This window comes from Schistocerca americana, chromosome 2 (assembly GCF_021461395.2).
Source record: "Schistocerca americana isolate TAMUIC-IGC-003095 chromosome 2, iqSchAmer2.1, whole genome shotgun sequence".
Taxonomy (NCBI): Eukaryota; Metazoa; Arthropoda; class Insecta; order Orthoptera; family Acrididae; genus Schistocerca; species Schistocerca americana.
Window position 1 is genome coordinate 480,975,288 of NC_060120.1, and position 11,299 is coordinate 480,986,586.

Here is an 11,299-nt window from a genome sequence, read left to right on the forward strand (position 1 = left end):
CAGTTCTCTGCTGGCATTTGTCCTCCCTAGCCCTCTATTGCTGTGCAGTATTCAACTCCAGTTCTGCACGGCCATTTTTAGCGGACGTGCATACAACTGGTGCCCGAGACACGTGTGTGTCTACCACTTTGTACCAATCGCTTCTTTCTATCAGTCTTTTGCTTCCGATAGGTAGCAGAATTGTCTTTTGTGGATTTATTTTCGCTCCTACCGGTTGTTAGAATCTTGGTAGCGTATCTTTTATTTCACCAAAGTCTGCTTTGTTGGGTGCAGTATACCGAATAGTATGCTTCTCTACTTCTTTTCTTAGAAGGGCAGGAACCAAGTACAAAAATTCGGGCTCGTCCGGGATTTGAACCCGGGACCTCTCGCACCCTAAGCGAGAATCATACCCCTAGACCAACGAGCCACGATGAAAGAGCGTTCGTGCGTGGCAGAGAAAGCTCGTAAAGCGTGACCCACTTCCGTGCAACAGGCCGCACGCTACTGCAGCTGTTCATGTGGAAGGCCGCTCAGTTGTGACGGGCGACGCTGCTGAGGTATACCGTGCTGAGTCTGACCGTCCCTACTTCAGAAAAGCAGGAAGTAACCATATGAGAGAGTAATGAAAGCCAGTCAAGAAGGGGCTGGGTTGTTTGTGGGAAGAGACCAAACTGCGAGGTCATCGGTGTCGTCGGATCAGGGAAGGACGGGAAAGGAAGTCGGCCGTGCCCTTTCAGAAGAACAATCCCGGCATTTGCCTGGAGCGATTTATGGAAACCACGGAAAACCTAAATCAGGATGGCCGGACGCGGGATTGAACCGTCGTCCTCCCGAATGCGAGTCCAGTGTGCTAACCACTGCGCCACCTAGTTCGGTGCTAGTAAAGAAAAGTATTTATAATCTATGGTGTGTGCCCCAATCAACTGATTCGTTTATTTCGTACTACTTCTTCCTGTTCGTCATCATGTTTTCCTTATATCTTTCGGATCGTGAAGGAATGTATCCTCAGACATCGTGCGCCTCCAGGCATGCGATCGGCAGCGACATAGCTATTGCCCTGGAAAGTGAACTGAACACTTGCCGAAGGCGGCCGCGTCGTCGTGCGTACACCCTGCATACACGGAGGAGCGTAGCAATAATGTACACATCGGTGTTCTTACAATTGGAGCTCCACAAAACGCTACACGTGCACACTTTTACAACATTTATTCACTGTGTTTTCGTCTGGGGAAAAAAAAAAGAACTAACCTGTCGCTTACATTCCCGTCACTTCACGCTAAAATTAATGTAGTGTACCTTTTTGGACACTACGTTGTCTGATTAGAGCACTCGTTTATTTTGGTACCTGTTAAAACCAAATATCGTAAGGAAAATAATTTTTCTTACGTTGCATTTATGCCGGACAAAAGCTGCGAAGCTTTCGAGATGTTGGAATTTTTTTTTTAATTTCATAATTTTTAACATTTATCCATATCTGTAGAAATAAGAGAATAAGCTGATTTTAACAAGTCATACTTAATTGGCGAACAAATTCCGCAACAAGTACCACTTCAGGTCAGTGTAAAAATACATTATTATAAAGTATCGTTGTACGATAGATCAGCAAGTAAAACGTCACATCCAAGCTAACAGTTGGTCAAGAAAATTGTCATCAAAATCGGATGGTTTCTGCACATTTGATGAATTTCAGTGTTTTCCTCTGGCAAAACTCATCAAATGCGCAGAAAAGTCTTTATGTAAATATCCTTAACTGAGACAATTGGCTTGGCTGTGACATTTTACGTTTTAACCTACCCGACTAAGATTTTTTTAATTCTAATGTATTTTAACGCCAACCTACAAATGGAACTTGTTACCGGAACCAATCGTCAATAAAGCATTATTCACGAAAAGCAGAATTTCTTCAAATCTATAATAAATGAGTGATGTAGACAACGTTATATATTCTTTTCTCTGTCTCGAAGAGATTTTCCATAAATACATCACAAATTTTACGAACTGATGCTTTTTACACGGTTGTACCCGGGGCACGAAGTGACCGACACCTGGTGGCAGTGAAGAATATCCGCTTTGCCTCCTCACGTCCACGCCTGTAACAGCCCCTGCCCATGTATTAAAGAACCGTTAGCCTTGCAGAAAGCACGCAAACACGGCTCCAGCAAAGTGGAAGCATATAACTATGCACCTAATTTATGGAGAAGCTAGGCAGTTTGTGATAAGGGCAAGGGAGATCTACCGTCTGAGATTTCAAACTCGTCGAATTCCGAACATAAGAGCGTTTGTTCAGTGCACAATTACGAGACACAGGATCTCTTGGCCCTCTGTGTGAGGGTAGTGAGCCTCAGTGTGGGGCAGCTGCCTTAAGACGTGAGGAGGAAATTCTACATATGGCTGAAGAACCACCCACCGTAAGTACAAATGGTTCAAATGGCTCTAAGCACTATGGGAGTTAACTTCTGAGGTCATCAGTCCCCTAGACTTAGAACTATTTAAACCTAGCTAACCGAATGATAGCACACACATCGATGCCCGAGGCAGGATTCGAACCTGCGACCGTAGCAGCAGCGCGGTTCCGGACTGAGGCGCCTAGAACCCCTCGGCCACAACGGCCGGCCAGTAAGTACAAGACTTGGTAACATCACTTATGAGTGTTTATGGCACGTTGCAGAAAGCGTTACTGCATCCTTATAATCGCGGAAGAGTCAACTTCTTCACGAAGGGAGCTGCCCTGGCCCTTGGAACAGTGTGAAAACAACACAGAGTTTGAAACTGTGACAGATTGAAACTGTATGCCCGACTTAGACTAGAACTCGGGATATTTGCTTTCGCAGGCAAGTTCTCTACCAACTGAGCTACCCAAGCACGATTCACGACCCGTCATCACAGCTTTACTTCCACCAGTACTTCCCCTCCTACCTTCCAAACTTCAGAGAAGTTATCCTGTGGAACTTGCAGGAGAAGCACTCCAGAAAAAAAAAGATACTGCGGAGAAATAGCACACAGTTGTAATCTGCGAGAAAGTTTCATATGAGCGCACACACCACTGCAGGGTGAAAATCTTATTCTGGGAACGTCGACCGCCTGCGAGATGGTGGTGATACCAGTGTCCAACACTTGAGTTTAATTTTTACGTTTTGACCCCTTGCAACAACAAAATCATCAATGTGTTAATTCATCCTTACTTTACATTTATTTAATTTTTATATACTTTTATAAAGATGTGCTTGTTTTTATAATGATGTATCATACGTTAAAATGGTTACACCGCCACACTAGTCCATTGTACATTTTATTACGTCTGTAGGCTTCGTTCATACGGTAGAAAATTACTGTATGCCAGATACTAATAGATGCTATATTTAAAAGCACTAACTGCCACAGCTTGTTTTATTTAAGGCAGCGGAACTCAGTAAACAGTACCACTAATCCACACTACTTTCGGGCGCTAGAATTTTTGATGAATGTGTATCGATGCCCTCTTAATATGGTATTGTACACTTTTACAGCTGTATCTAACGTTTTGTGACCTATAAAATTATTTTTAACATGTGACTTTTCATTTGACAGGTTATGAAGAAGGGTTAAATGGAAAAAGCGTAAAATTGCAACATTAGTACAATAAAAAGCCCGGGAAAATATGAGTAGGATGCACATTCCAGGTAGAAAATCAGGATAAAAAACTTGATCTAGTGGAACAATTTGAAATAGTGTTAGAGAAGAAAAAATCTTCTGCGAACTTGTTGAATTAACGGAGTTTAATAGCCAAAGCTTTACAGTAATTTTAAAAGTTTATTTTCCCTAAATGAAACAAATATTTAATAGCATACTGTCAAGTTTGACATATTCAGAAATATTTGTTTTATAAATGACATATCTGTATAATTAGTAGTATAACAGATTTATATCCTCTTTGAAATAGTAACAGGTGCGTATTTGTGGAAATACAGCATCATTACTTTTAAAATTCTTTAACTCGTTTTGACTTGTGTACAAGTGTGCTGTGGAATGGAAAACGTTTATATGTACATAAACATTTCCTCGTACTATGTTTCAAAACCATGAATCTACCGCTGGAAACATCAATAAGTTATTTTTCGCTTTGTCTTAGTTTTCGTACAGATATATTTAAAATGTAACACTTCATAATAAAACAATGTAATTTTACCAAGACTAGTATTGACCTAAATCCTAAAGAAAACAAAATGTTGACTGTCAAAGCATCTGAATATGAGCCCCCAGGGCTCAAAATGCATCCCATATTGAAATAAAATCCATATTATGACTGAAGGCAGTTGTTATTTACTATACTAAAGTTATTTCAGATTATTGATATAAAAAGATACACTCTGCATATACAGTTACTAATGAAATGTGTTTTCCAAATATGTATCAGAGTAATCCACATTCAAAAAAAGTTGATGAGTAGATAACTATAAACCGTTTAGGGTAAAATTAATTGTGGTCCGTCTAGAGAAAATTAGTAAGTGAGGAACTGTACATCTTAAAGTTCACCAATTGAGGTACATCATAAATGGGGATTTCGGAGTCGTACCCTTCTTGAAGAAATATCTGCGAACGCCAACAGGCACTGTAATGCAGCCGGCCGGGGTGGACGAGCGGTTCTAGGCGCTACAGTCTGAAGCCGCTCGACCGCTACGGTCGCAGGTTCGATTCCTGCCTCGGGCATGGATGTGTGTGATGTCCTTAGGTTAGTTAGGTTTAAGTAGTTCTAAGTTCTAGGGGACTGATGACCTCAGAAGTTAAGTCCCATAGTGCTCAGAGCCATTTTTGAACTGTAATGCAATACATGACTCTACTGTGTGACAGTTGTGTCGGCTGCAGTTGTGAATTTGTCTGTGTCTGTGTCTGGGTGAGTTTGAATAAATGTATCCAGTACTTACATTCACTTCCTGTTTAGAAGTTTCTGGGTGGTCCCAGTTTATGCCGTATCGAATGTATACTGCGACATCACAGAGTGAGGGATTCGGTTATTAAGTTCTCCCGTATCTCACGAGGCATTGGGTACAGCTAGAGTTGCACCCTACCAAAACTAAGGTTCAGTAGTTTTGATACAGTACATAATGATTAGTAAATGATAGGATTTCCGGTAGTATTGGCAATATTGGTAGGGAAAGAAACATAAACGAATGTGTAAGAGAGAAACTGGGAGTGGACAACTTCTTTTTGTTTTTTGTTGCTTGTTTTGCACATAATCCATATTTTATATCCTTACAGAATATAAATTGCAGTTTGTGACTAATAAAAATTAATTGAATGCGTAACTTCAGCGCGTCTATTTAACCAGAGTGTTTACTTTTGATGCATGTATAGCTTACGTGCACAAACATAAAAATATCTGTAATGATGGCTGTTGTTTTGAACTCAACAGAAAGATCATGATGATGGAAGGAAAGCGTTACCTGTTTTTGTTGATTATGCGAAAATTGTTAATGAACAGCAGGAATTAATAAACAGCAGGAACATGTTTTATATAACCTCGAAAAAGCATTGAAGCAATGCTTGATATATTTTTCCTTTGCTTTTTTTATTGTACCTTTTTAGGGAAATTGCGTTTTCTAGGGCTACATTACGAACTCATATTTTCTTTTTTTCTTTTACTACTGCATCTCTCTGTTCCACATTACAAATCAACAATTTTCGAATGAAACCTGAAGTAAACATTGATAATTTAAGTTTTGCTATAAATACTGTTTCTTTTTAAGCCACAGACAGGAGGATAACTATGTAGAACAAACATGTTCTGTAGATAACGTGGGCCTTCATATATCCTTACTCTGTTTCGAGACACTTCACTGCTTCCAGTTTGTATGGGAATCCTGTAAGACAGTGGTGACATAAGTAAAGAAAGCAATCGTTATGAGGAGGTAAGGCCCGATAGGTATGCAACACACCCAACACACAAGTAATGGGGGTACCACCATAACTGGCCAAAGCTACTAAGAAAACTACCATAGTCTACACGTTCTTGTAGTAGTCTATGATAGACCGCAGAAGTCTTACAACTCTAGGTACAGGGATTAATGACACTATCACACAATCTAAGCATTACTTATTGTGTGACACTCATGGGCACTGGAGAGCGGGCAGATAATTGCGAGTTAATGCGCTGTTTCTCAGCTGGTTGGTGCGTGGTGCGCTCCGTGTTCCTGAACATCTGTAACAGCCTAGAGCAGGGGATTGCAAAATACAGCCCGTTGGTCAACACTGGCCTGTGAACACCACCAATCCGGCGCGAGGTAACGGGTCAGGCATGTGTGGTATCCGATCCACCTGTTTTTATTATTATTATTATTATTAAAATCGATCATTGCTTATCGTGCTGATCCAATAACATAATGAGTAGATGAAAATATATGCCCCACCTAACGAACGATGTTTCGTATAAATGGTCTGTTTAATGATATTTTCTTCAGTCTTCGATAACCTTTTCAAGAAGCACTTTCTGGCCTGGACCGTTCTCGTTGACCGCTATGATTGAAATTTGAGTCACTCTTCTTCTATAATCTACCTCTCTGTAAAGTAGAAGCTCGACAGTGCTGCAATCAGTCACCCGTACCTATCACAATGCGCCTCAACGCCAATTGCTATCATCCTTAACCACTGGCATATAATGTAGGTGAACATTTTAACTCTAACTAATTATATAAGAATTCCTGAAATTTACCGTACTTAAGTGACTTACAAAGCCGAGTCATAGAATGAAATTAAGCATTATAATTACGGTAAGAGAGATTTATGTAACTGTAATTTCCCAATTACAATTGTTTGCAGTTGTTGATGAAGTTTAGTAGTTGAAATTATCAGCAGCGATTTTAAATGCTCATCAGTTAGTTCAGATCTAAATATTTTTTGTATATTTAATTTGGAAGAAAATTTTTTCCACAGAGATAAATAGTGCCGAAATCGGAGAAAAGCCACGAGCAGATCTATGCAACTGATGAAAACGTGAGAGTGGAAGACTCGTATAAAATTCAAGTAATGGTTAATTGAAACAGTCATTTTTATAAAAATCGCCACATTGCAAATTAACCACTTCCATTTGAAGTTCTGGGGCAAGGGTTTTTATAGTGGCGTTAATAGTAGTTTGAAAAATCTTGATATCTTTTGCAGTTGCATCAAAATCTAAAAATCGAGTCTCAAAATTTATTTTTAAAACATCCAAAGTTTCATTTTCGAAATCTACCGGTATTGGTGTCTCTCACTGCTGACTGAATGTTTGGCGTGCATTAAAATGCGTGAAACATTTTGTGTTCAGTTGAGATTGGAACAAAACAATTTTTGTATAAAGGATTTAATACGAGTGTACAAATCAGGCAGCAGCTGGTTTTCTCCTTATAATTTTAAATTAAGATCCTTCGTATGTTTAGTTTAATTTGTATAAAATGATAACTTACATAACCATTCATTTGTTTTTAACTCGGCCAGAGGACGTTTCCTTTCATTCAAGAAAATTTCTATTGTTGTTCTGAGCTCAAAAAATCACGCCAGACAATTTCCTCAGCTAAGCCAGTGTACTGATATATAATTCTCTTCAGTCTCTTCAATAAACTCGCGAAAACGACGATGTTTGAATGTATGTGAACTTACATAATTAATAACTGACATTACGGGCTTCCAAACGTCTGATATATTCAAGCATTTTACGCACAAAGACTGTTGATGAGTGATCCAATGTACGATTAATGGTTTTGATCCACAGTTAGTTTCTACCGCCTTTGGCACAAAAGGAACGACACCTTTATTTTTTCGAAACTTGTTTTTGCTACCATCATCAATTATGATACACGTTAAGCTTTCCACTGAAGATTTTATTATGAACAGCATTTTCTACTTATTCAAAAATTTTCTTCCCACGCCATGCCGTGAATGCAGTTGTTATTGTTGTGGTCTTCAGTTCAGAAACTGGTTTGATGCAGTTGTCCATGCTACTCTATCCTGTGCATGCTGCTTCATCTACCAGTACCTACTGCAGCCTGCATCCTTCTGAATCTGCTTAGTGCAATCATCTCTTGGTCTCCCTCTACGATTTTTACCCTCCTCGCTGCCCTCCAAAACTAAATTGGTGATCCCTTGATGCCTCAAAACATACCAACCGATCCCTTCTTATAGTCAAGTTGTACCGCGAATTCCTCTTCTGCCCAATTCTATGTAGTACCTCCTCATCAGTTACGTGATCTACCCATCTAATCTTCCGCATTCTTCTGTAGCACCACATTTTGAATGCCTCTATTCTCTTCTTGTCTAAACTATTTATCTTCCATGTTTCACTTTCATACATGGCTACATTCCATACAAATACTTTCAGAAAAAAAACTGCCTGACACTTAAATCTATACTCGATTTTAACAAATTTCTCTTCTTCAGAAACGCCTTTCTTGCCATTGCCAATCTACATTTTATATCCTCTCCACTTCGACCATCATCAGTTATTTTGCTCCCCAAATAGCAAAACTCATCTACTACTTTAAGTTTCTTGTTTCCTGATCTAAAACCCTCACTATCACCTGATTTAATTCGACTACATTCCATTATCCTCGTTTTGCTTTTGTTGATGTTCATCTTGTATCCTCTTTTCAAGTCACTGTCCAATCTGTTCAACTGCTCTTTCAGCCCCTGAGCTGTCTCTGACAGAACTACAATGTCATCGGCAAACCTCAAAGTTTTTATTTCTTCTCCATGAATTTTAATTCCTACTCCGAATTTTTCTTTTGTTTCCTTTACTGCTTGCTCACTGTACTGATTGGATAACATTGGGGAGAGGCTACAACCCTGTCTTACTCCTTCCTAACCACTGCTTCCCTTTCTTGCCCCTCGGCTCTCTTATTATTGGCGTCTGGTTTCTCTACAAATTGTAAATAGCTTTTCCTTCTCTGTGTGTGACCCCTGCCACCTTCAGAATTTGAAAGAGATTGTTCCAATGAGCATAGTCAAAAGCTTTCTCTAAGTCTACAAATATTAGAAATGTAGGTTTGGCTCTCCTTAATCTATCTTCCAAGATTAGTCGCACAGTCAGCATTGCCGCACGTGTTCCAACATTTCTGTTTAATCCAAACTGATCTTCCCCGAGATCAGCTTGTGCCAGTTTTTCCATTCGTCTGTAAAGAATTCGTGTTAGTATTTTGCAGCTGTGATTTATTAAACTTACAGTTTGGTAATTTTCACACCTTCTAGCACCTGCTTTGTTTGGGATTGGAATTATTATATTCTTCTTGAAGCCTGGGGGTATTTCGGCTGTTTCATACAGCTTGCTCACCAGATCGTAGGGTTTTGTCAGGACTGGCTCTCCCAAGGCTGTCAGTAGTTCTAATGGAATGTTGTCTACTCCTGGGGCCTTGTTTTGACTCAGGTCTTTCAGTGATCTGTCATACTCTTCATGCCATATTATATCTCCCATTTCATCTACGACCTATTCCATTTCCATAACATTGCCCTCCAATAAATCACCCTTGTATAGATCCTCTATATACTCCTTCCGCCTTTCTGCTTTACCTTCTTTAGTTAGAACTGGTTTTCCATCTGAGCTCTTGATATTCATACAAGTGTTCTCTTTCCTCCAAAGGTCTCTTTAATTTTCCTGTAGGCAGTATCTATCTTACACCTAGTGATACACTATGTGATCAGAAGTATCCCGACACCTGGCTGAAAATGACTTAAATGTCCGTGGTCCCTCCATCAGTAATGCTGGACTTCAATATGGTGTTGGCCCACCCTTCGCCTTGATGATAGCTTCCAATCTCGCAGGCGTACACTGAATGAGGTGCTGAAAGGTTTCTTGGGGGGATTGGCAGCCCATTCTTCACGGAGTGCCGCACTGAGGAGAGGTATCGATGTCGGTCCACGTGGCCAGGCATGAAGTCGGCGTTCTGAAACATCCCAATGGTGTTCTAAAGGATTCAGTTCAGGACTCTGTGCAGGCCGGTCTTTTACAGGGATGTTATTGTCGTGTAACAACTCCGACACAGGTAGTGCATTATGAACAGGTGCTCGATCGTGTTGAAAGACGCAGTCGCCAACCCTGAATTGCTGTTCAATAGTGGGAAGCAGAAGGTGCTAAAAGCATCAACATAGTCCTATGTTGTTATAGTGCCACGTAAAACAAGAAGAGGTGCTAGCCCTCTCCATGAAAAACACGACCATACCATAACACCACCACCTCAGAATTTTACTGTTGGCACTAAGCACGCTGGCAGATGAGTTTCACCGGGCATTCGTCATACCAACACACTGCCATCGGATCGCACATTGTGTACCGTAATTCGTCACTCCACACAACATTTCCGCACTGTTCAATCGTGCAGTGTTTATGCTCCTTACACCAAGCGAGGCGTCGTTTGGCATTAACCGGCTTGATGTGTGGCTTATGAGCAGCCGCCCGACTATGAAATCCAAGTTTTCTCACCCCTCGCCTAACTGTCATAGTACTTGCAGTGGATCCTAATGTAGTTTGGAATTTCTGTGTGATGGTCTGGATAGATGTCTGCCTATTACACACTACGACCCTCCTCAACCGTCGGCGGTCTCTGTCAGTCAGTAGATGAGGTCGGTCTGTACGCTTTTGTGCTGTACGTGTCCCTTCACGTTTCCACTTCACTGTCATCGGAAACAGAGGACCTAGGGATGTTTAGGCGTTTGGAAATCTCGCTTACAGTCGTATGACACTAGTGACCCACAATCACCTAACCACGTTAGAAGTCCGTGAGTTCCGTGGAGCGCACTATTCTGCTCTTTCACATTGTATAATGACTACAACCGCACTTAGTGGCCGGGCGGTTTGAGGTGCCAAGTCACAGATTGCGTGGCCCCTTCCTGCCGGAGGTTCAAGACGTTCAAGTCCTCCCTTGGGCATGGGTGTTCTTTTGTTCTTAGCGAATGTTAGTTTAAGTAGTGTAAGTCTACGGACTGATGACCTCATCAATTAAATTTAATCTCTCTTCTGTTACCATAGTATTTCTACTAACCCTCGTCCTTGTTCCCACTTGATCCTCTGCTCCCTTCACTATTTCATCTCTCAAAGCTACCCATTCTTATTCTACTGTATTTCTTTCCTACGTTCTAATCAATCGTTCCCTAATGCTCTCTCTGAAACTCTCTACAACTTCTGGTTCTTTCAGTTTATGTAGGCCCCTTCTTCTTAAATTCCTACCTTTTTGAAGTTTCTTCAGTTTTATTCTACAGTTCGTAACCAATAGACTGTGGTCAGAGTCCGCATCTGGCCCTGGAAATGTCTTACACCTTAAACCTGGTTCCTAAATCTCTGTCTTACCGTTATATAATCAATCTCAAACCTTACAGTGTC

At 40.7% G+C, this 11,299-nt stretch overlaps 1 non-coding gene across 1 annotated transcript; it reads right to left on the reverse strand.

Annotated features, from left to right (window-relative positions):
• Positions 1-337: 337 nt before the first annotated feature.
• On the reverse strand, positions 338-409 carry Trnap-agg. Its single transcript has one exon. It is a non-coding gene; the product is annotated as a tRNA-Pro (tRNA).
• Between the last annotated feature and the right edge of the window lie 10,890 nt (positions 410-11,299).